Here is a 27,259-nt window from a genome sequence, read left to right on the forward strand (position 1 = left end):
ACAGAAACTATGAGATAAACTATATTTTAATAATTAATATGTCAATCAGTACAGGATATTATAGGTCGAATATCATCGATATATGGATGATAATAAATATACATATTAATATCGACATACATACATACATATGTACATACATACATATATGCATACATACATACATACACATACATACATACATACATACATACATCAACATACATACATACATACATACATACATACATACATACATACATACATACATACACATACATACATACATACATACATCATACATACCTACATACATACATACATACATACATACATACATACATACATACATACATACTCATACATACATACATACATACATACATACATACATACATACATACATACATACTACATACATACATACATACATACATACATACATACATACTACATACATACATACATACATACATACATACATACATACATACATACATACATCATACATCTACATACATACATACATACATACATACATACATACATACTACCATACATACATACATACATACATACATACATACATACATACATACATACATACATACATACATACATACATACATACATACTACATACATACATACATACATACATACATACATACATACATACATACCTACATACATACATACATACATACATACATACATACATACACATACATACATACTACATACATACATACATACATACATACATACATACATACATACATACATACATCACATACATACATACATACATACATACTACATACATACACATACATACATACATACATACATACATACTACATACATACATACATACATACATACGTACATACATACATACATACATACAGTGGCGAGCAAAACTGGATACATGTTTAGCTAATAAGACTTAAAAATGCTATAAAACCCATAAAATAAAGGAAAAATAATCAATTTTAAATATTCAGTAAAGCAATATAAAAAGAAAACAAAATTAAATTCATGATAATTAAATATTAATCTAAAAATTAAAACATATTTATAAATAAAGTCGAAGTATCCAGTTTTGCACGTTTTAAAAAAAATTTGATTTTTAATATTTTGTGCAAAGTCCTTTTGCTTTTATGACACTTTTTATACGTTTAGGCGTACTTTTGACCAAGGTCTCAATGGTACGGTGCGGAATACTAGACCACTCCGTTTGTACTCTCGACCAAAGTTCTTTAAGATTTCTTGGTGCATTATCGAATTGCGCAAGACGTTTTTTTAACAAAGCCCATACATTTTCAATTGGATTGATTTCCGGGCATTGAGTTGGCTATTGCATCGTTTGAAAATTCTGCGCTGAAAGCCAATTCTTTACGATTTTTGCCGTATGCTTCGGATGCCCATCCTGTTGGAGTATAACCTCTGACTCTGGATATGCACATTCTTCCACAAAATCTGGAATATTGGAATGAAAATACTCAAATAATCCTCCTTTTTCATTATAGCATCTAATTTTACTAAAGAACCGAGATTCTACCAAGTGAAACAAGCCCACACAATCAGACTACCACCCGCTTGTTTCACCCTTTTGTTTTACTTGGTGCTTTTTTAAGCTTTCATAAGGGCGGTGCCAGTAATATTCCTTGTCATCAGACTGAAAACGATTAGTTTTCGTTTCATCGGACCATATAACCCTTTTCCAGTCATCAACACTCCAATTTTTGTGGTTCTTGCTAAATTTAAGACGATCCTTCACACTTTTTTCTGATAACGCTGGTGTTTTCTGCTTTACGGCTGATATAAGGCCAATTCTACGAAGAGCTCCCCGGACTGCCCATTCACTTAAGGACTTATTTATGGCGACTATAGCCTGTTTTTTGTATTTTTACCTGTTTGGATGTCAATAAACGCTCCATAGTTCTGGCATCTCTCTCCGAAAGCAAACACGATCGACATTTCTTAACTTCTGGTGTGCTCATATTTTTCTTTTTCGCACTTGTAGCACTCTTCGGTGGCAAATTCCTAACTTCTTGGCAATTTGACGAGCACAGTAATTATTTTTTGTCATTTCGACCATTTGGTTTCCCAATAAACTTGATATTTTTCTAATTAAAACTAGAAAATTAAAATATTTGCAAAAAATTACAAATATGACTCAAAAATGGTAACTGTTTGTTTTGATGCTTTCTTCAAAGATAAATCAAGTAGCAGTACTCAAATTCATTGCTATTTTTACGTTTAAATTTAATTAATCTAGCAACACAAGGATTAATTAAATTTAAACGTGCAAAAGTGGATACATAGACTTTTTTAATAAAATTAGCTAAAACTTGAGATAAAGTTTCAATATTCGCGAATTTTCTATTGTTTTATTTTCTTATTCTTCTATTGCTTATTTTAAAACCAATATAAAATTTTTGTTTAATATTTTCTGGATTTTATTGGGTTTTTAACATACACTTGATTGATATGTATCCAGTTTTGCTCGCCACTGTACATACATATATACATACATACATACATACATACATACATACATACATACATACATACATACATACATACATACATACATACATACATACATACATACATACATACATACATACATACATACATACATACATACATACATACATACATACATACATACATACATACATACATACATACATACATACATACATACATACATACATACATACATACATACATACATACATACATACATACATACATACATACATACATACATACATACATACATACATACATACATACATACATACATACATACATACATACATACATACATACATACATACATACATACATACATACATACATACATACATACATACATACATACATACATAAATACATACATACATGCGTACAAATGTGAAGTGTAATACTGAATTTAAGCTCATGAAATGTCATAAAACTGTCAGTGTACTTACATACATACCTACATATGTTTATTTACAAATTGCAGCATCAATATTGCCAAAAAATAATAAATAAAACTACAACTGGCAGTAGCAAAACCAAAATAAAGTTACATTGCTGCTAGGAAAAACTAAACGCAAACAAAAATAACATCAATACTCGCCATATTAGTTTAACAAATTTGAGTGGGCGCTGCTAAAGCACAAAAATATATTTTTGTTGGCCTGCAATTATGTCTGCCTGCTACTAGAAATTGCAAACACGAGTTGCAATTTTTATATTAATACGAATATATATGACTGCAATTTTTAGTAGCAAAGTGATACAAAAATGATAAATTTTCACATTTATTTTATAGTCATATACAAGAGAAGTGGTGCTAGTGCTGCATATTTAAACGCTGCTTCTCCTTCATGAGAAGGGTATATACAGATAAGTTTGTCATTCCGTTTGTAATTTCCAAAATATACTTTTCCGACCCTATAAAGTATATATGTATGTATGTATGTATGTATGTATGTATGTATGTATGTATGTATGTATGTATGTATGTATGTATGTATGTATGTATGTATGTATGTATGTATGTATGTATGTATGTATGTATGTATGTATGTATGTATGTATGTATGTATGTATGTATGTATGTATGTATGTATGTATGTATGTATGTATGTATGTATGTATGTATGTATACTCCGAGTCCTTATAGATAGCGGAGTCAATTAAGCTATGTCCGTCAGTCTCTTTCTGTCTGTCTGTACGTTTGTTGAAATCAATTTTCTGAAAACCCTTCTTCTTCGGGATCCAAATCTTCAACAATTCTGCTTTCGGGAAGTTTTCTAAAATCAGTTAAATCGGCTCATAAATAACGAAGATATGAGCAAAAATCCGAGACAACCTCTGAAAATTTCATCAAAAATTGAGATTTTTCATACATGCTGATGCAGAAATTATAAACAAACAATAACAACAACACACATTTTTATAAAAAAAGCAAAGCAAGAAAAACAATTACGAATGAAGCAGTGTGTTGTTATTGGTTAGAAACATGAAATTAAGTACATACATATGTAGAGCCCGGATTAAGTGAGAACACATAAAAGGGGACCTTTTGGTACTTTTTCCTTCAACAAACGGTACTTTTTGAATTTTCAATAATATTGAACCTAGAATTATGAAATTAATAACGTAGAGCCCGGATTAACTGAGAACACATATAAGAGGACTTTTAGGTACTTTTTCGTTCCATAAAAGGGGACTTTTAGTACTTTCGTTCTTCAAAAGGAGCTTTTTGAATTTTCTATAATATTGAACCTAGAAACATGAAATAAAGCATGTAGAGCCCGGATTAAGTAAGAACGTATAAAAGAGGACAGAATTTACTTTTTTAATTTTCTATAATATTGAACCTAGAAAAATAAAATTAAGTATTTAGAGCCCGGATCAAGTGAGAACCCATAAAAGGAGACTTTTTGGTACTTTTTCGTTCTTCAAAAGTTTTTTTTTTAATTTTCTACCATATTGCACATAGAAACATGAAATTAAGTGGGTGAGAACATATAAAAGGAGACTTTTTAGGACTTTTTAGTACTTTTTCCTTCGCCATGAACCTAGAAACATAAAATTAAACAATAAGAGTCCTAAGCTAGTGAAAATCTGCAGGAATGGATTTTTGGTACTATTTGGTTTTATGACTGGTACTCTTTGGCTTTTATGCACGCAGATAGCACCCTGATTGATACAGATATATCACAGGATCACTCTCTGGCCCATAGTGCAATGTCCGTCTATCCGATGGGGTCACAGGTCGTAATTATGAATATAAATTGAAAAATCCACAAAGCGAGGAAAATATTTCCACTAAATTTCATTGAAATAAAATTAATAGAAATGTAAACGAAATCACTACAAAATTTATTGTAAATCTAATACAAAATTTTTAAAAATCCAGTCGAAAATTACTAAAAAATTATGTTATGCAAAAATTACTTTTAAAATTATAAATGGTTTACTAAGCACCTTTACCATATAATAAACCGTTTCAAAACCATAGATAACTTTACCAATCGTTTTTGAATAAGGACATATTGGGGGTTGTGTTGGTCATATCTTATCTAAATTATTATCTATTAAAAATTTACTTAAAGTACTTGATTTAAATTAAAAACAAAATAATATACTCAGTTATAATTTAAATTTCATATAAAAAGGTTGTTTTAAATTTACTGCGTCAACGTTATGGTGATATCTTTTATATGCGGGGACTTTTCGGTTTAAATTCCAATTTGATAACTTTTAATTTAGAGGATCATGAGAAAATATTTCGTACAGAAGGACCATATCCCATAAGACCAGGCAATGAATTGGTAAACTTTTATCGTTTGTCGAGAAAAGTTAATTTTTATGTGGAAGAATATTTGGGAGTGGCAGGAAAATATGTTTTGTTTAAAGCTAAATTAAGAGTTAATTTAATAAAGAAAATTAATGGGGTAAATTCAGACATGCAGTAAATCCTATATTAATGCAGCCCAAAAACTTTATATGGATCCCATGCAAAAAGTTAATAGTGAGTTTGTGCAAAGGTAATTTAGCAATCGAATCCGCCATCTTCTAAAAATTTCAAATATAGAATATTTATTTTTTATTTTTTAAACAGAATCAAAGAAATACGTGATCCTAAGACTCTGGAAGTTTCTGGTACATTTATAGAAGATATTAAACGTTTATCTTTTGAGTCTGTAGCTGTTGTGGCTTTGGATAAGAAAATGGGACTTATAAGATATACTACCAGTACTCCCGAAGCTAATGAATTATTTGAAAATTTACAGAATTTTATTAGAGCTTCTTATGATTTGGGCATAAAACCTTCGATTTATAAATATATCAAAACGCCCACTTACAAACGTTTTGCTAAATTTATGGACAGTATGTTTGATAAATGTTTCAAATATACCAATGAGGCATTACAACGTTTGAAAAAACTGGGCGGTAACTCAGAAGGCAATAGCGTTTTAGAGAAATCATTAAAAATTGATCGTAAAATTGCCATGATTATGGCCATAGATATGTTAATAGGTGGTGTAGAGATTACTTCCTCCGTTCTATCGGCCATTATTCTTTGTTTGGCCAATAATCCCGAGAAACAACAGAAATTGCGTGTAGAAATTTTAAATACAGTGGGTAAAAATGAAAGATTTACCATAGAAAATACAAAAAATTTACTCTATCTTAGAGCTTGCATTAAAGAAGCCATACGTTTATATCAGGTAATATTTGGCAATTTGTGAATTACCGGCATGGATCATTGTTTGGGTGGTTATCAAATTCCTAAAAATACAAATGTTTTAATGCCTTCGAATTTACTGCTACAAGATGAAAGCTACTTTCCTAAACCCTCTGAATTCATACCAGAGAGATGGTTACGTGAGGAAAACCTGGAAAATAATTGTGACGACTCACCACCGCCCCTTCAATCTTCAATGAAGAAATCAGGTGGCAATTTTTGTACATGGCTAAAGCCGGTCCATGTACAAGCACTTTGCTCAAGTGTTCGAGCTATCTTATCTCTTGTCACAGTAGTCTCGTTGAGGAAGAACAGGTGTCATGAGCAAGCTCAATCTAACCCCGACAAGGTTAAACCTTATATGTCGTTCAACCACACTACTGGGATGGCTCTGTTGATTCGACAACAGCACCTAGGGAACGCAATTGGTAGTCCGAAACGCGGATCATTTTAATAGACAAGACTTATTTCAGTGGCCACAAAGATCCACTGTGATAAGTTGAGCATGTTTTAGAGTAAACTCCAATATACTCAACCATGAAAGGAAAATTGCCGATAAATTAAAGAAAGGACAGTGACAGTTTACACCGCAACTCCTCCTCCATCCTGCCAAAACATCATTCAGCACATCATAAGCTATCAAATCACTCCATCCGTCAAATTCATCAAAACATCAGAAACTCCACATCCCGTATATCCAATCTTTGCATTATCAGCTCAAATCCAACATTTTATTAATACACGGTCATGCTCTATAGTTTGTACCGCTCCTAGGATCTGGGAGCGATAACAGAAATGTATCTTGAAAATTATATTTCACCGTGTATCAGTCTTTTAACCAAGCATCCCCTTCCTGCGATTTAGGTTTCTACGACAGCCACTACGTGGATCCCGAAGGAACCTCAACCAACTGACCAGCCAGGACAAGTCCTGTGGGCAACCGGCCACCCTTAGTACCAGATTATGTGGTGCTCTGGTTAGACCTCTTTTCAATTCATGCAAGGACTAAGCCGGCAGACTAGAGGTATTGGTAGCACCTATCTACTCCCAGATTGCAATACACCAAGATGCGGTCTATCATCAAGGATACATACCCGGGGGCAAGAAATCCTTAGACAGGAAGTTTTTTTACAACTTTAGACTATTATCTCTAAAAAATTATTGAAAAATCCTATTTGTTTATACAGAGTCATAATAAGAACAATCACATACTTTTTGCCTCTACGACCAATATTGTTACAAATGAACATTATAGCAAAACCAGCCTAAAATCTAAAATCCAAATAGTTAATTTAAATGATTACTGAAATCTGATGTAAGGCCAAGATATTTGTGCGATCCCTATGCGAGAGCAGAGATCTGCCCAGGAGAAACCCTGGGTACCAGGAGAGAGCCGGAAACTTGGAAAGACTCTTCGCAAACTATTTAACAGTGCACTCCTGGAAACTTTTCTGCGAAAAGGTAGATATTGTAAATGAAGTGTCGAAGATAAAAAAATTCCAATCCAAAACTCATGTCCAACCGGAATCTATGATCGATGACACGGGCTGGAGGACATGGAGGAGACAATGAAGCTCCTAATGGACTTTCATTTTCAACATGGTATATCGAATACCATAGATGAACCGATATTGGAGGAAGGGAAGGCTAACACAGAAATATTTATTACATCTGGCATAATTAAGGAGGCAATGAAGAGATTTGCGCATTTTTGCGGATGGAGGTGGGACTGGTTTCCGTACATCTGTCACATATTTTCACTGCATGCTTAAAATTTACATATACCTCAATTAAAAGGCAGGATGCAAGGGTAATATTTATACTTAATCCAGGAAAACCTAGCTACGCGACACTTAAGTCCTATCGGTCGATAAGCCTTACGTCTTTCCTACTTAAAACCTCGAAACGATAGTAAGATTAAAAGCAGTATACCAGACAAAGATCTCGGTAGAAATCGCGTTAAATAAAGTTGTCCATTACATAGGTGAATCATCCTTCGATAGCAAACTGTATACATGGGCGGTATGCATTGACATCGAAGGCGCCTTCAATAACGAATCGGTCCATCGGCAAAATCGGCCCATAAATATCGGAGCTATGATCCTATAGTTTTAATATATTTTGGACGGTAGATAGAGGGGTATTCATTTATTCGGATTTTTATTTCAATAGGTTTATTCAACAAATAATTACACAGACCAACAAAATGTAAGCCAGATTTCGATTTAGCAAAGAAATGTGTACTTTGATCATTGGGATAAAAATTTGTTGGCCTGTGTTATTTAAGGTTTAGTTGATAATTGAATAATTTAAAATTATTCGTTTAATCGGGATAATTTGTAAAACTTAATTGACTTTGCCGTTAATATAAATTTTGAACCCCACAAATTAAAATAAAATTAGTACATGCGTTGAAGTGCTTGAAAGTTCATACATATAAAGAGGATTAAAACACCAAATAGTGTCATATACATAGATGTATTTGACTACAGACAAATAAATACCTATATATGTATGTACCCAGCAAAAACTCGGTAATGCCTTGTACTTACATAACCACATGCTTTTCAAGGACTACTGCTTACCGTTTGCATTACTTTTAAGTACTCTTATAATGACTTACATACATATCATGTGATACATAAGTACTTGATTTAGCAAAATCAAGTGTTTTTTACACACACAGTGTGAAAACGATGTTCAGTGGTGAAAACAATTATTGGACGCAGATAAATAACTAAGCAGTGTTTTTGTGAGTATGACAGCGAACTAACGAATAATAAGCCCAGGTTCGTATTCTGTGTGAGCAATTTTTTTGTTTTTACTCCATATTTGTAAGTACTTATTTATGTAGTTATTTGTAAGCAAGCATGATAAGTACTTGCCTCCAATGTCATTACCGTGTTAAAATAACGAGTTAAAATGCTAATGAATAAGTAGTAAAATGTGGCTGCAATGTTTTTGCTGGGTATGTATGTATTTTTCTTACTACACCGGCACTAACAAAACGCTAATTATTTTGTAAATACTTAAAATATACTTAAAATAAGCACAACACTTTTAAGCCAAAATTAAAATACTCACGCAAAACAAAAATGCTACAATACTACATATTTAAACATGTGCAACATGATACAACCAAAATGTCAAGAAACCAAAAAGTGTAAATAGAAATTATACGATTACTCGTTCACGTTAATATATAAATTACCCTACATAACATTACAATTTTTGACATTGTTGCCATAATTTAGTTAATACTAAATTGTTGTACGGTATAAAACTGTTTATTTGTATGGGGAATTGGACGACAAAATTGGATAAAGGTCCTTCGATTTGATTATAACTTTCCAAAAGGATTGAGCTGCGATGAAACCGAATCTAACTTCAGAATTTTTCGAAAACGTCAGATTTTAATTATGAACAGAAACGCCATATTCGAGTAGTTATAACGAAGTCAAATTTTTTTGAGATTTTATCCTGAAATTTTAAAGAATATAAATGCATATTGTGGATATATGTATGTATCTTCAATGAACAATGTCACAGCAAATAGATGAGATACTATGTATTAGGGTGGCTCCAAAACAGAAGTTGTTTTTTTTCCTGGGGAAAAAAACTTTCGGTTAGTACAGCTGTCGCTAAGTTGTCAATCTTTGGTTTAGTATGATTCAGATCGTTTCGGAGTATAGATCCATTTGTATTGGGAACTATGTATAAATAAAGATGATTTCGAGCGGTTATATCCCCAGTTTCATTGTATATATGTATATGATTCTGTAATTAACATTTTTATATTTTTTAAGTTTTTCCATATTTTATTTTTGACCATTACTTTATTAAGCTCTAGAAGTGTGAAGTTGAAAGATGAAAATCACATTTTACACTTTACCTTTTCTATATAAGACGATATAGGGTGTAATTAAAGTTGTAATGTTTCTCCTTATATCCTGGTTTATAAATGTGTAACGACAACAATGATGATGTTCTGGTGCCGCTGCTTGTTTAATATTGATGTTAAAATTGTTGTTGTTGCTGGAACCTGTGGTATGGTGCCACACAGTTGATGAATGTAACATAAATAAAGCAACAACAGAATCAAAAACATAAAAAGCGCACAAAAACACCGAAGTAAATACTTTTTGATATAAAATCCATTTTATTTGCACAATGTTTCTTCGAATGGCAGGTGCAATATGTATAAATTTTATTCGTCCTCTTGATGTTGTTTCGTTATTGTTGATGTTGCTGTGGCTGTTGTTCTTGTTATTGTTGTCACCATTAACCAAAACATTTGTAATAAATGTTGTTGCTTTTATTCACTCTTTACTCAACTCGACACCGACTAAAGCAATGAGTGGCTGTCTGAATGGTTAACTGACTGACTGACTGTCTGGTTGTTGCTTTTTGGACATCACCCGTATTTGAAAGTGTCTGCTGCATGTTGTTGTTTTGTGTAGTATAAAATACTTTCTTCCATTTACGCAGCATCATTTATCGTTCTGTATGCGCCACCTGCCCCAAAATGTGTTCAAAGTCTGGTCTGTCTTATAAAATATATAAAATCATGCATAAATAAATGTGTCGCATATAATTCCTTCCACAATTTTGGCAACTTATTCCTGTATTTTACTTATTTTAAAAGTACATAAGTCCATGTAAAATACAACTGCCAAAAGAAGTTAATAGGTATGTATTAATATTATTTTTGCGATAAGATAAGGATATAAATTATTTCATTAACATTAGAATGCTTTCTAAAAAGGAGTAACAATAATTAAACTATACGATCTTAAAGATGCTTTAACTTAAGTCAGATATGTTTAGGGAAAATAGTTTTCAAAAAACAATTTTAATTATTATTTATTTCAATAAAGGTTTATTAAAAACTTTATTTACTTACTCCGACTCGGGGGGTGTTTTTCCAAAAAGGATAAAATAGAAATATAAAAATAGTGCAAAAGTGAGTTAAACTACGTATTTCTAAAAATTTCAGTTCCTATAAAACTACCGTAATTTGTACGAACTTTTGAACCATTATTGAACGTTAAAGTCATTTTCTGAAGTGAACCTTATTAGATCGATTTTCATAAACTTTTGTACATAAATTATGTTTCGTAAAGAAGTTGTTTATTTCGAATTTCATCGAATAAGTCGTGTTTTTAAATAACTAATGAGAGTTAAAGTCATTTTCTGGAGGAGCCCTTATATAGGGCGTAGGTTCAATTATGAACTGATCCTCATAACATTTGATAGAGAGCTTTTTGCACGCACAGTAGTGAGCGTTAAAGACATTTTCTGAAGGGGACCTTATATGGAGAGTAGAATATTTTATGGGTCGATCCTTAAAAAAATTAATAGAGAGATTTTATCTCGCATAAAACGTATGAGTGTCGAATTTCAGCGCTATATTCGTATATTTTCAACCCTCTACCCCTTTCCGTTCGGCCTCTATCGTGCTTTCAACAGACAGACGGACGTACAGACATGGCTAGATCGTCTTAGAATTTAATAAGTATCCAGAATATATATACTTTCGTGGGTCTATGACCAATATTTCGATGTGTTAAAAAAGGAATGACAAAATCTTTTTTCTTTTGATGGTGGGTATAAGAAGAGCTCAACGTCTTCATAAGGGTGTCTCAAAAGAAGCTCCGAAATTAATGAAGTAAAAGCTAGACAGTATACAATGTTGGTAATTGGACAGGAAAAATTCCAATAGACCAGCAGACTATGGTGGAAGATTAGTTCAACAATAAGAAAGTGAACCAAGCAATCTACTCAAAGGACAAAAAAACTAATAGAGAGCGTGAGCTGCGAGCTCAGCATAGGTGATGTTGAGGTTGTCATTTCATAAATGTGCTGGCACCCTGAAGAATTTTGTGGAAAGTATTCTTCCCTTTCTTTGGGACGGCACTATGCTGGGAGTGGTAAAAAGCTCATATTGGAAATTCTAGGAAGCCAAAATTCTGTGCTGGCCGTGAAAAATTTTATGTCTTTTAGAGGAAAGAAAATCCTGAGGAAACTCTACTTGTAATAGGTATCGACTAGAACCTTATGGCTAGTCTTGCCAAGTAGAAAGATAGGGTTTATTTCGCCTCTAAAGCTGCCATCTTCAAAATCGTGCCGATCGGAAGGGCTGTTTCGCCAAGCTCTTACAAGGACACTAAATACCTAAGAAGGCGCCCACAGCAATATTGGTAACTTTGAGGAGTTATATTCTAAAAGCGAAGAGATTACCACTAACTCACCAGATAAAAGTTCTCTCCAAAATTGGGAAGGTGCCGATTGGAAGGACTGTTACAACAAGCCCCGACAAGGACACTGGTAACTTTGAGGAGCTGAATCCTCAAATCGCAAAGGGAATAACTCACTCACCAGAAGATAGATCAGCGATGCTTTCCAAAATTGGGAAGGTGCCAATTGAAAAGACTATCCCTAGACCTGATAAGGACACCGAAGTGCCATCAATAGCCACTGCATCAATAGCCATTTCTGGCTACCGGTAGCAGTCAAATCCAAAGAGCGAGGAGGTGATTGCAAACTCGCTAGAAGACAGTTTAATCAATGACCAAGATTATCCAAATAAACCTCCATGGTGCAACGGTGCTGAAGCAAGCCAACATATATGTATGTACCTTTCATCTGTTTGGCTTCCCTTCGATTCTCCAACACTACCTTCAACGTAGGATCTGATGAAGCTATACATAATTGGACCTTCTAATTCATACGAATGTAGAGCATGTAGAGAGGACAGTGAAATTCTGGAGCACTTTCTTTGCCAATTTGCTGAAATTAGATCCAAATATCTTGGGAGTGATATTGTTCTGGATATAACATCCCTCACTAAGACAGATAGGAAAATTCTTAGGAATTACGTCCAGGAAACTGAGTTTCCTAACATAGGACGATAATCCTTTTAGTGAATACAATATGTAAGGTTTTTGTTTTTGCCAACAAACATTTTCCATGAAATGGATCGCACAATAGGCCGATAGTGGCCTAGATGTAATTCTGCCTATCAACCTAACTCTGTGAAAACCATTAATTGAAGCTCAATTAAAAGAGGTATTGTGAGTACTACAGTGTCGTCAAAAGAACTTTTTTTTTTTTTTTTTTTGTTATGACTTCTTTAAGTCCTTCTTTATAAGCGAACGTGGTAAAGAGTTTAAATTCTAATGAAAAAGTAGTGGAAAGCGACTTTTTAGCTATTTAACTTTGTCTTTGTCAGAAATCACATAACTCTACCTTACAATATTGCTTCCAAGTAAGCATTATATACATTTACATGATAATCACATTAGTTTATCGGAGTAAAACATCAATAAAACTTCAAAGAAAATGTGAAATCTTAGAACATAAAAAAGGAATTACTTTTTATTCGTTTATGTTCTATTTACTTATGTATGTACATGTGAACGCATGCATATTGTATGCATGGATAATTCAATAAAACCCCTTATCAAAATGTGGTGCATGATAAAAAGTCAGTAAGAAAATCTCTGCAGGCGATCGTTTTTAACACAAAAATAACCTTCAAAGGATAAAAACAAACACTCACAAAGATATTCTGCGACAAAGAAAATTAAAATAAAAAAACAATCGCAACATGCTCCAGTCAGTATCTCTGTATTTTCGTATATGATTGTAATGGTAGAGAACAACATGTTTCGAAAACTATTGTACATTCAAATTATTTGTATTGTTATATTTTTTTGTCTTTTTCACAACAAAGTCACTGAGGATACGAAATTGCCTTTTGTCTTTTTATTCATTATACAAATTTTCATTGTGATTTTCTTAAAATTTAAACTAATTAAGACAAAAATTACACTTGAGCGATTGTGAGAGAAAGATTGTTAAAAACTTTTATTTTATTTTTTCATCATATATCTACATTGATAATAACAACAAGAAAATTATTTTTTTTAATGAATTTAAGTGGATCAAGCAAAACTGTATATATAGTTTTTTGCCAGAAATATGAAAAAATCATAAAAACATTAAAAAGGACCTTCTTATCCTATGATCCAGCTCACCAAATATTGACGACAGCACAACAATTTTGAAAAATGGTATATTAGAATGAACAAAATGTTCATTTTCTGTGGGAACATCAGCACTTTTGGGGCCACCCTTATGTACATGGGCAATTTCTTGACAAGTGACCCAACTTTTAAAATCTATGTCTTCCGATTTTGATGAAACTTGCACCAACGTTATTACTATGGGATAATAGGCCAGACACAAATTTTCAGCCCTATCGGTCAAGAACTGCCGGAGTCAGAAAATTAAAAATAAATTCCTTTGGACAACTTTTGCTAGGACCAATAGGTGAAAGTTACACTCATTTGAATAAAGCCCTGTATGACCAAAATGTCCAACTTTGACCTTACCTAAATCAGGCAGTTCTTGACCGATAGTATCTGACCTGCTATCCAATAGTACTAACCTTGGTGCAAATTTCGTCAAAATCGATTTTTTGAGCTGTAGTGCCGGTCTTTGTGGTATTTATAAATAGATTTTTTATTCTTAGGAAGAGGGCTTTTTATCAATTATAAACGATTTCAACATAATCTGGTTAATATTAAAGAATAAATAAATTTTTTTATACCACCATTTATTAATGATTTATTGTCAACAAACTGATGGAGCTGGGAAGGTCCATTATAAACCAATCTTAAAGATATTATAGTTCCTATTGTATTTCTTTGTGTCGAATTTCGTCGCTTGTTGAAATTTTTAAGCCAGTTACTTATGTTAAATAAATTTTCTTATATTCACAATCCTTTACAGAAGTCAGAGTGTTTTACTTGAATACCTGGGCGTGTAGTCCTATCCTAGAGGCGACCTAGAGGGGCGGTGGGCCCTTTGTGACATGGAATGAACATGCAGTTGTAATTTTTGTACATGGCTGACTCTAGTTCATACATAAGGATTTTGCTCAAGTACTTGAGCAATCGAATCACAGACCATTCGCGTTGTTTAATGTCCTGAAATCTTTAAATCTTATCAGAGGCATCAATAAGCCAAGACATACATAGTTTCTTATTCACATGGGATACACTGTGGTAAGTCCGGTATGAACAGACTAAACCCAGAACATATCTTAACAAAGAAGAAAATTTCATCGACAACGTATGAAAATGTCCAAAAAAATGCGCTGCGGACTAGAGATACCAGAAGCACCCGGATTGAAATAACACTGTGGTAAGTCCGGTATGGAGAGACTAAACCCGGAAGATAGCCTGACTAAGAAGGAAATTACATCGAGAACGTATGAAAAAGTCCGAAAAAATGTGCTGCGCTCTAGAGATACTGGGATCACCTCTATACACTCGGATTGAAATAACATCGAGCTGATGGGCAGTTCACCAAGATAACATGTCAAGATCGTCTTAAAATCTTAAGAACGCAGAATAAACCTATGACCAAAAATGTTTCAAACGCAATGACAAAATTAAAATCTTTGTTGATTAGGTGTATAAGTTTGTTAATTATATTTAAAACTATCCATCTATATTAGTTTAACTACATTATTTTACTGCCAATCAAATAGTTTTGCCTTATTGCACTTTTATTAGATTTACATTGCAATGTTTGAAAAAAAAAATTAAAATTCTAACAAAAATTTCATGCCTGATGTCCATTTTCAGTATCCTTGTATGTTCCTGTTTTATTATTTGATTTGATTAAGAGAATAAAAGGTAAAGAGAGAAAATATCATTTAGTTTTAGTTGTTGCTGTTGTTGACAAGTAATTATAAATATGTGTGTGTGTGTATTAAGTTAAATTGGACTACCCAAGTAGCAAAGTGGCAACAATCAATGGCCATTTACAGTGATAATTGATAATTGCACCATATAGAATTGAGTGTAACTGATCGTTGTTGTTATTGTTCCTGCTGTTTATGTTGATGTTTTTGTTGTTGGCAAATTTTAAGGATATAATTGCTTTATTTTTCATCAACTTCTGTCTTGTCTTGGTCTCGTAAAATAGCGTAACGAATCAAAGCAAGGCAGTGAAGGAAGAAAAAATCTAAAATAAAAAAAAACATCAAACAGGTTCCATTAAGGATGAATAGATGAATGCCATTAGGTGTAACAATTTGGGAAAATTAAAGTATACAATTAACCAATTGATTGCAGATTCCTAATTGAGTTTTTGTACTGGTGGGTTGGTAGCTGATTTTAGTTTTGATTTTTAACTCTTGTCTGTCTTGCTGGGTAATTTATTGAAATGTTTTCGTTTTTAGGTGACTAATGACTAAGGAATTTTTCACTAGCGCCATGTTAAATTTATATAATTAAATTTCATCAAAGAAGGATACACATACATATGTATGTATGTATGTATGTATTTTAAAAAAGAGGTGTAACAATAATTAAGACATAAGGAATGTTTTAGGTGCCAGTTGCTTTGTTAATTGTTGGAAATTTTCGTTTGCAAAGTGAAAAATAGTTGACTTTTTGTATTGTATTTGTTAAACAATTATAAAAGCATAATTCATTCAATCAAATAAAATATTTTAAGAAAACAACCACATAATTATTAAACTAAGCTAATGTATTTACTAACCTAATCAAATTTCAGTTTATCAATTTCCAAACAAATGTCTACTTTAGGATTGTTAGCAGAAAATGTAAATTAAATTTGCTTTAAGGTATTATTTCCAAAATATCTAGTTTTCATAAAAAATAATGTAATAAATCTGTTCAAGTCCAGCAAATTAAATTTTGAAGGTCCAGAATTGGAGGCTTGCAAAATCATTGGGAACTACTTAAGCAGAAATTTCAAAATTACTTCAAACTTACCCTTTTATTAAACAAGGGAATAAGAATACACCTTCCACACCCTTTGCTGACTTGGATTCGTCAGTGTAGATATCGATCGATCCACTTACTGAATGAAATGAGTCAGACGTTATCGACTCTGTGGAGTTCTTGCCAGAAAGGAGAGTGGCAAGAACTCCACCTAAAGTAGAAACATGGCCAGACCCGTTAGACCTTCAGACTCACGTTGCATTGAGCCTAACTGCTGAGTTAAGTTTTGAATGGCCATAATATGCCATTAGCACAAAGAGAGCTGAAGATGGTGATCAACAGTGGACAGGATTGCATAACACTTTAAAAAGTTTTCTACCAAAGGAGCTTCACAATCACGTCGTAAAGCCACCATTGTCACGGGTCTTATGTCCCAGGTGTTGCCATGGCTTTCCTACAATCGTAGATAACAATAGCTACCTTAGAAACTCTCTCTTGAATATTCAGATTCAATCAAAGTTTAGAATCTAGAACGATCACCAAGTATTTTGTACTGTAAGAGAGATTTACCTCCACCCCATTCAGACATATTAACGGGAATCTAGTATCTTTTAGTAAAAATACTACTGTTTGTTCTCCAGCGTCAGTCGTCTTAGTTCAGACGATATGTTTCCCAGAAACAGTCATCACCACATCATCAGCTATATACAACTCCACTAAGAGTGAGAGGTGATAGAACTGCTCCTTGTGGTAGTGAATGCTATGAATCTAAATATTAGACAGCAATTTACTGATGTAGCGAGAAATCAATTAACAGACATTCAACCTGTCCAGTGCCGTTGATATTGATTATGGTAAAACATTATTAAATTCTCTCTTAATATTAAGGAGGGCCACTAATGTAAATTCATTGTGCTCAAGGGCTTTTTAACAAATCCTACAAGCCAATGTTGAGCGGCCTCAACAGATTTATACTTCATATAGATATGTTGAGACGCGGAAAGCAGGACAGGATTAATTGTAGATTTTAAATTTATGTGTATCGAAATCCTTCGGTCTAATATGAGAAGCCTTTTAGGGATGAAGACCACGATGCATGTAGCCCATATTTCAGGTATATATGACCATTCAAGGGCTGTATCAGCCAGGGGAAGATGATGCCTATATTATGCTGAAGGTCTGCTGTTATAATGCTTCCATATCCGGTGTTTTGTACAAGTCGAAGTTTTCGAGTGCTCATGTCAATCTCTCTGCATTTATGGGCGTGTTGACTTCCAAACGCATGTTCGAAAATTCTGCTTCAAGATTTACGTTTTACATTCCTAATTAGGTTTTTAATTCTATTTACTAAGGCTTCATAGTCCGACCAGTTACCTTGGCCTCATTTAAAAGTCTGCGGCACTCTTTTCAAGATGTAACAATTTTGGAAGAGCATCAAGTTGGTGTATTCTAAGCTCGGCAAATCTTAGTTAATGGATAAGCTAGAATAATATGACATGTTGCCAATCAGTCTGTCCTCCATCTATTTCTGATAGGCGGAACCTCCGTTTTATGAACTTCAATTTCAGAGTCAATATACCTTTGATCAGAAAATGAACAGTAATTTGAGGTCCTCCATTTCCTAATCATATTAAAGTGCTTAGAACTAACTCACTTCTATTTATTGGATTCGGAACGGGTATTATCTACATCAACTTTATAGCAAAGAATGCAGTTGTATTCGAGCTGCATCAGCTCCTATAAAAATCGACAAGTAATGGTTCGCTGTGGTCGTGGGCCTTGTAGCTGAAGACAACGAGAAAGGTTCCTGCACCAGTTTTCCAGGCCATGAAGATTTTGAAATCACTTTTAGTTACAATACATTCACGAATCCTACCCGTATCACGCATGTAAAGGAGCTTATAGCCTATACAACTGAGTTAAGCTATATGTAGCATAAATGAATAAATTAATGCCCCTATTATGGTTTACAACTCAACTCAGTTGAGTTGAAATTGAAACAACTCAACTTTAGAACAACTCAACTTATATTTGGTATTATGAATTACAACCAATTTCAGTTGTAATTGTGTTGATGTTGCCAACCTAAAAAGTGCTTTTTTGTCATAAAATTAAGTGAAAAGTTTATGAATTTCTGTTTTTCGTAAATAACAAATGTATTGAACATCTTTTTATTGTAAATTCGCTTGAAATCAGTGATTAATGAAATTTAAAAAAAATGTTTAAAAAAAAACTTTACTTTGTTTTATTTTAAAAATTTATTCTAAACAATTGAGTTGTAATTTGTTACAACTGCTTTTGATAAGTTGTAATTTTTTTCAAAAAAGTTGTAATAAATTTCAACTTTAAATTTTAAGTTGTTATCGATAATACCAAAGAGCAAAATTTCAACTAAAGAAGAGTTGAGTTGTAAACCATAATAGGGGCATAAAATAAATAAATGAAAAATTATTTTATATTTTTTCAAATAAACCAAAATTCTCTGTTAGTGATTTTAATTACGTTTAAATTTATTAAACTCCTGTATCGTATTACATTAGTAATATCTAGCAAACTCATACATCAGATCCTTAATGTAAACGTGGAGAAAATTTTAATAGTCTAAAAAGAACATTTACAAAATTATACTAAAGTTACGATGACATGTAATCTAAATAACTATGTTTATAACAATATATTATATCGTCATTTAAAATGTAAAAGGGTCTAATTTCAAATTTAAAAAAAGAATTACAGGAAAAATAAAAAATTTAATTAAAATTTTAGGTTAAAGTTCAAATTTAATATTAAAAATTTTGAAAATTTTAAAATATCCACACTGACTAGGACCAATTCCGTTTTAAATTACTATATATATACGAGTATGTATGTATACAAAAACAGCAATAATAATAATAAATTATTTTACCAAAATTATTAGTTAGTTTATAGAAGTATGAAAAAACAGCAACAACAAAAAACTTATAATGAACTTATATTTAAATACATATAAAAAAGAAATCACACACAGATACATTGTATATAGTAGTTTAAATAATGCAACAACAAATAGGTTGAGCAAGGACATTTTACATACCAGTTGTTGTTTAGACTCATATATACTAAGTATATCTGTTAGTAAGTTTGTGTATATGTGTAAACTTATACATATGTATATATGTAAATGTGTGTTTGTAGATGATGAACCTTTTAGGTTAATTGCTTTGTCAGACGACATTGTTGCATAAGTCGGAGTCTATTGTTACTACATTAGCGATTTAATGTTTGCGTGTTGTTGCCAAATACACATACTGACAAACTATTTTATACTAAATACTTACACTATTTTAATGACGGTAAGTCAAATCATTGGCACTCAAGATGCAAATAATACATCGAAATATCTTAGATCCACAAAATTATATATCCTTATTGGATTCCAAAACAATCCAGCTATGCTCGTCTGTCTATTGAAAGTATGATTGGTTAAGGTTCTTTAACGCTGAAATTTTCCGTATACCCCTACATACATCCTGTATCATGTTTACTTAACACCAACTCATATCCAACGCTTTGTCCCACATTCACTCCTCTGTGGGTATCTGTTGACTTCGGTAACAGCACCGAACTTATCCGTAATTATAGACTTTATCGTGCATCAGTTCTTTAACCGACATTCTCTTCCAGCGAATTTGGGTTTAAACCACATGTGCACCCACCCCGATGGGATCTCTCCAATAACAGGGACAGAACAAAGTCCGAAACTCTGCCCTGCGGGCTACCCGTGGTACCAGATTATGAGGTTCTCTGGTTCGACCCCATATCAAATCATCTCCAGTTTATAGTCCCGCAGAGTAGAGGTACTGGTAGCACCTCTTTTCCCTGGGATTGCAATAGCACCAAGATGGGGTCATTCATCAAGGTAACATGCCCCCGGGGGTGTCGACAGCTGAGTGATAATGCGATTTTGCACGTTAACACTTGTGCGTCTCAGGTTAATAGGTGTCTCCAACAATTGACCAAACACTGAAACTCAGCGATGCAATATGCTGTTGACCACGATAATACTGTGATCGGATGCAGAGGCCCAATCTAGTAAATTAAATAGAATAATCGATTATCTACTTGGTTCGTGTATGTGTGCTTATCCTTAAAGAATGAGGAAATGTGTGCTTATCCTTAAAGAATGAGGAATAGCTTTGTCTTTGATCGAATAATAAAAAACTATAACTGTTTCGGGTAGCTATTAGCGCAAGAAGTCACTGCTCGTAAAATGCTTATTTGCTTCGTTTATCTTAAATTTGCTCCCTCATTGCATTCCTTGATCGGATCGACATTTTCAATTATTTTCGGATACAAAGTTTAAAATTGAAAGGTTGTGTAATTGTTGTAGCACACTGCAGTAGACCCGACAGCTCTGTTTCAACACATTAAAGTGTGTTTGAAAGAATTTGTACTTAATCTCAGTATATGGTTGAAAACATTTATTTAAGCCAAATAAACATGAGGTCATTGACAATAAACTTAGTTTGTCAGCACAAGTAGACTATAGAAATATAGTTCATATACAAACATACATGTACATGTATGTATGTAAGTATTACACATAACATTTTTTGCGATTTACTTTTAAAGTAATTTAATGTTAATTTTCATATATAGTTTTTCTCAAATCATCTAGTGCTTGGACTTGGGTGTCTTTGGCTGTTTTTATAAAACCATTAAAAATTAGACATAAATAAAATATCCACATTAATAGTATTTTTTTTAGTTCATTGTACCTACATACATCTATATGAACTATTTTTTATTGTGTGTGTATTTTAAGTATTTCAGTCTTTGGGTGTTAATAATTTTAAACATTATAATTATCATTGTCATCATACGTAACTTTGGACTCATCATCTAATAACATTTGCAATCATCATATTAATGTAAAAATTATGATGAATACGCGTGTAGGCCTTCAAGCACATTAAAATCATAATAATAGCAGAATAGTAAAAAATATAAATTACACATACATATAATAAAATAATAAAACAAAAACTATAAAACTATGGTAACGTAAGTCAAAAAAAACTTGAACCACCCAACAGGTAAGTTGAGATTTATTGAAGAAGGTACACTGAGGGAATATGAAATATACACACCTGGTACCAAATTGACACCAAAGAGTTTATAATTTTTCAATAACATCCGTTGTCAAAGTATATATGTATATACGTACGACAACACTATGTACGGCAACGGAATTTTTGTCAATAGTGAGCTTACCACGTTTGTTAACATTAAGACAACGGATGTGTATAAAATTTAGATTTCGACAACGAATTGTTGCAATGTTGTCAACATTACATAGTGTTGTCGTACGTATGTCAATTTGGTACCAGGCGTTTATATTTCTTTTTCCCTCTGTCTAGAATTTATAATAGAGGTTAAAAATTTATTTTGAAGCCGACAGAAACGGGGTTATTTCCAGTGATGTATAAACCGTGAGTTCAGATTCGGAATCAGCGCAGATCAATTTATAAAAAAAAGTAATCTCGGGATTTCGAGTTTTTTCAGCCCTTTTTTGAAAATCACTTAATCGTAAATGACTTATTACTTAATAATGATATTAGGTTAATATTATATCCAGATATGTTGTGTATACTCATAAATTATTCAGTGATATTTTTTCAAGATCGGTACATAATTGATCATAACTTCCGTCCACTTCTGAAAATCATTTAATAGTTAATAAGTTAAAATAATAAAATAATACCCAAATTTGGTTTGTATATATAGAAATCATTCTGCGAGAAAATATTCCGGTTCATTCCATAATTTGTTATAGCTCCTATAAAAAGACCTCTTCTAAAAATCACTTAATTGTGCTCTAATGAATCAATAGGGTTAGATCCCCTATAAGTACCGATAAGTACTTTTGAACTCTCCTGTATGCCGCCGTGTATCTTCAAAATGGACTTCGAAGCTCCAGCTTCGAAGTCCAGATGGAGTAAAGTAAAGATGGAGTAAAGTAGGTATGCCTTACACCGTTTTAAAAATCCGACACACTTGAATGCTTTTTGCGATACTTGAAAAATGTGCTAAGTCCATGCCAGAACACCAAGAGTTTCCGGTTCACAACAATATAGATCGAACAACATTATCTGCCATGCGTTTATGTGTTAGAAAAGAATTCAGAGATTATTATCAAGTCGTGGTTGAGCGATTCATCTATATTGTGGCTCATTGCTGCAATCTTTGGAGGGCTGTCATCAGCAAAAGAGTAGATAGAGTTGGAAGTTTGTCATAGAAAAACGGAGCCTTGCGGTACCCCTGTATTAATCTTGAAAACGTTTGATGAGATCCCATCTATAACAACTCGTATAATGCGATCTCTGAGAAAGCTCAAACGCCTTGGAAATATCTAGAGCCAATACCTTACTTTCGCCAAAATGATGGATGGCTAGTAAGTCTAGTTTGTATGTCATTACTAGACTCCTTCCTATTAATTCAAGTGAATTTGGATTTGAAGTGTCCCGTCAGAGGGTGTTAACTGAACAACTGGTATAAACGGGAACAAATTCATCAATTCATCAATTAAAGCACTCTTTTAGGTATAAGATTAACAGGGCTAATTTAGGTATAGGAAATAATACTTATATATACGTGCGTGTTATTATAAATATGTACTGCTCTATAAGACTTGTGCAGATTAGTCAAGGTAATCAGTAAATTTTTCACTACCTTCTTCTCGCACTTAATATATTATATGTATGTATGTATATGTGATTGTGTTGACTTAAAAGTTTTGTAGTTTATTTTTGCATGAAATTAGGCGTATAATAAAGATGGCTTTTAGAATTATTTACTAACTGACAATTGTGAGCCAAGGACTAATTTTGTCAAAAAAAATCGCGTGTTTGTAATTTTTTTAGAATTATGTTATTAATAAATAATTTGTATTTGTTTTATTTGTTTGCATGATTGTCATTTAATTTCAATTATATTTAATTCATAGAATATAAATTTATGTTTATTTAATACACACAAACAAATTAACAGATAAATGAATCACATAATAACATGAAGTAAATTTCTCAAACATCAATCGATACAAAAATTGTTAGACAATAAAACTAACATTTTTGGAAACTCTATATACAACTCCATTCTGTAAAATTTTTCTACATATCGCACCATATTACCACTAAGGACAATGCTAGTAATATATTAAAAACTCTTAAAAATTCATATTCTAACAAATTGTCCTGCAATAGAATACACAAATAGTAATTAAAAATAGATTAATTTAAAAAAAGTTCTCTTGTATCTTGTTCTCGCTTAAATGCACTCAAATACATAACTGAGAAAAAGCACTACAAATGTCAACCAGTTCATGATCATAATTCAATTTTAGTTTATAAAATTCATTAATATTCATTACGAAAACAAAAAGTGTTGAAACAACGACAAGGAACAATGTAAAAACAAGTAAGAAAGTATAGTCGGTCGTGGCCGACCATATGATACCCTACACCAGTTATGAATATTAAATGTGATTTATTTTTCATAATAAAGCATTTATCTTCAATATTCCCTTGTTCCGATACATTTAAGCAATTTATGGATGAAAAACTAATTTTCTGAAAGAGGCTTTATATAGGGGCTAGGGGCAAATATGGACCAAGCCCGATAAAATTTTGTGAATATATTTATATTTACATAATATTTTATTGTGCTGAATTTCATCGCGATATTTGTGTTTAAGTAATTTTCTGAAGAGGACTTTGTATGGGAGCTAGGGTCAAATGGGGCCCGATCTTTATGAAATTTGGCAGGGTCATCAAGACTTCTATAAAACTTAGTTTTGCCGTATTTTATCGATATATCTGTATATTTAACATAATTATGAGCTCAGAAGCCCTTTTCGGGGGGTTCTGTTCTATGGGGGCTAGGTGAAATAATGGACCGATTTTAACCATTTTCAATAGGCCCTTGGGTCAAATAAAACGTGCTTGCCAAATTTCATCCAATTATCTTGAAAATTGCGACCTGTACCTTGCGCACAAGGTTTACATGGACAGCCAGCCAGACGGACGGACATAGCTTAATCGACTCAGAAAACGATTCTAAGCCGATTGGTATACTTTAAGGTGGGTCTAGGACGAATGAATGTATGTTACAAACATCAGCACAAATCCAATATACCCTCCCCACTAAAGTGGTGTAGGGTATAAAAAAGTCCACAGAAGGAATTTGTATCTAAAAGAAAAATGTAAAATATTCGCACAAAATGCAGTAACTGTAATAATATAAGCAACAATTTAAACACAATAAAGCGGACAATGTCCTTTGATGTAATTTAAATTTTGTAGCATAAAAACAATGTAAAAATTTTAATTAATTTAAATAAAATTTTAAGACGAGTTACGGTATTGTGTTTAGTATTGTGTTTCACCCTGATATTCATCCAAGAAAACTCACCACTGGTAATGGAACATACCCAGGAAGGATGTATAAAACCTACATATAGTAATCCCAAAACTACTCCTCGGTAAACATTATTGGAGTACATGATCTATTTAGTAATCCTATGAAATGCGGGATTGGACCATTAGAACTACATATGTTATGGATCATGTACTCCCATAATTTAAGCAAGGGCGTTGTTCTGATTTTAATCAGATGTAATGCATGTGTGGCAGAGATACAAGCCGATGCAAAATGATCGGCGGCGACGCAACCATTTTAGGTCGCGGCGGCTTATTATAGAAAATATCGGCGGCGGCTAAATTGTCGGATCAATTTAACTTTTTCTTCAGAAATTGACCTTATAAGCGTTTATTATATTGAAAAATCTCTGTATAATAGTCTGTTATATAGAAACCTGTCTCTATATAAGTTTTTTCTGCAGAAAATTGACATTATTATAGTAGTTATCACTATTTTAATATTAGCACAATATTGTGTGGCAACTCTTTTCAATTCGCCATAAGAATTTAAAACAGGGGTAACTCTGTTCAAATTGGTGAAATTATTTTCTGAATGACATGTGCGATTCCAATCTTTATCAGCGGCTACGTTTAAGCCGGCTTAGCTTTTGAGCCGAAAGAAGACGGCAGCGGCGCGGCTAGCAAAATATTACCGGCGGCCAGCCGCCGAAGATTTCAGCCGTCTCGGCTTGTATCTCTGATGTGTGGATTATGTCGTTATCACATGGGACATCGTAACGTTAAATGGATCATATTTTTATACCCTACATCACTTTAGTGAGGAGGATATCTTGGGTGTGTGCTGATGTTTGTGCTCATAATTATGTTAAATATACCTGTATAAAAAAGCGTCACAACTAAGTTTTATACAAGCCTTGATGACATTGCCAAATTTCATAAAGATCGGCCTTCATTTGACCCTAGCTCCCATACAAAGTCCCCTACAGAAAATTACTTGAATGTCCAAAATTAACTCATAAGCACAAATATCGCGATGAAATTCAGCACAAATAAATTATTATATAAATATATTCACAAAATTTTATCGATATCCATATCCATATTTGGCCCTAGCCCCCATATAAAGCCTCTTTTAGAAAATTCGTTTTTCATCCATAAATTGCTTAAATGTATCGGAACAAGGTAATATTGAAGATAAATGTTTTATTGTGAAAAATAAATCACATTTGATATTCATAACTGGTGTAGGGTATCATATAGTCGGTCACGTCCGACTAAACTTTCTTACTTGTTTCTTATACATATATATTTGAATTAGATATAGTGGCTTTGGACGTTAAAGGTCCAGAACCTCACAGTGACGGACACACGGCAGCCGCGCAAACCGGCAGAAGTTCGTAATAGGGTCATCACAATCTAGGTAGAGTCAACCATTCCCACCCAGATCTCACAGGGCTTAAGTAAACAAATGCTCTGTGAAATGTCGGTGATAGTGACGTTTGACCAGTCGAAAGTCTTTGACACGGTCAGTTATGTCAAATTCTTCAGGGATATCCTGCAATCCATAATGGACCTTGATTATCTGAGTAGCCATCAGTAGTTTGTAGACTTTAGAGAGAAACACTCAAAATCTCGTAGAGTTAAACAACAGTAACATCCTTCACCAAGTTTACGAAGAAAGTAAATCAAACTATTATCACCGTAGTCGATGTAGTCCAAAAAACCTTTTTAGCTGCATATAAAACGATTAGCCATTCAGTGGCAAATAATGCTACCCGTGTATGCGAGGAAAATATAGGTATTTATGGCACTAACCGGCAATACCAACCAGAT

The 27,259-nt window shown here is 32.9% G+C and overlaps 1 pseudogene; it reads left to right on the top strand.

The window, feature by feature from the left end:
* The first annotated feature begins 2,166 nt into the window (after positions 1–2,166).
* LOC119601629 lies at positions 2,167–26,827 on the top strand (annotated as a pseudogene).
* The last annotated feature ends 432 nt before the right edge of the window (positions 26,828–27,259 follow it).

The sequence above is a fragment of the Lucilia sericata genome, unplaced genomic scaffold (genome assembly GCF_015586225.1).
Source record: "Lucilia sericata isolate MDLA Ls3-8-SP2 unplaced genomic scaffold, ASM1558622v1 Contig000000F_arrow, whole genome shotgun sequence".
Classification (NCBI taxonomy): Eukaryota; Metazoa; Arthropoda; class Insecta; order Diptera; family Calliphoridae; genus Lucilia; species Lucilia sericata.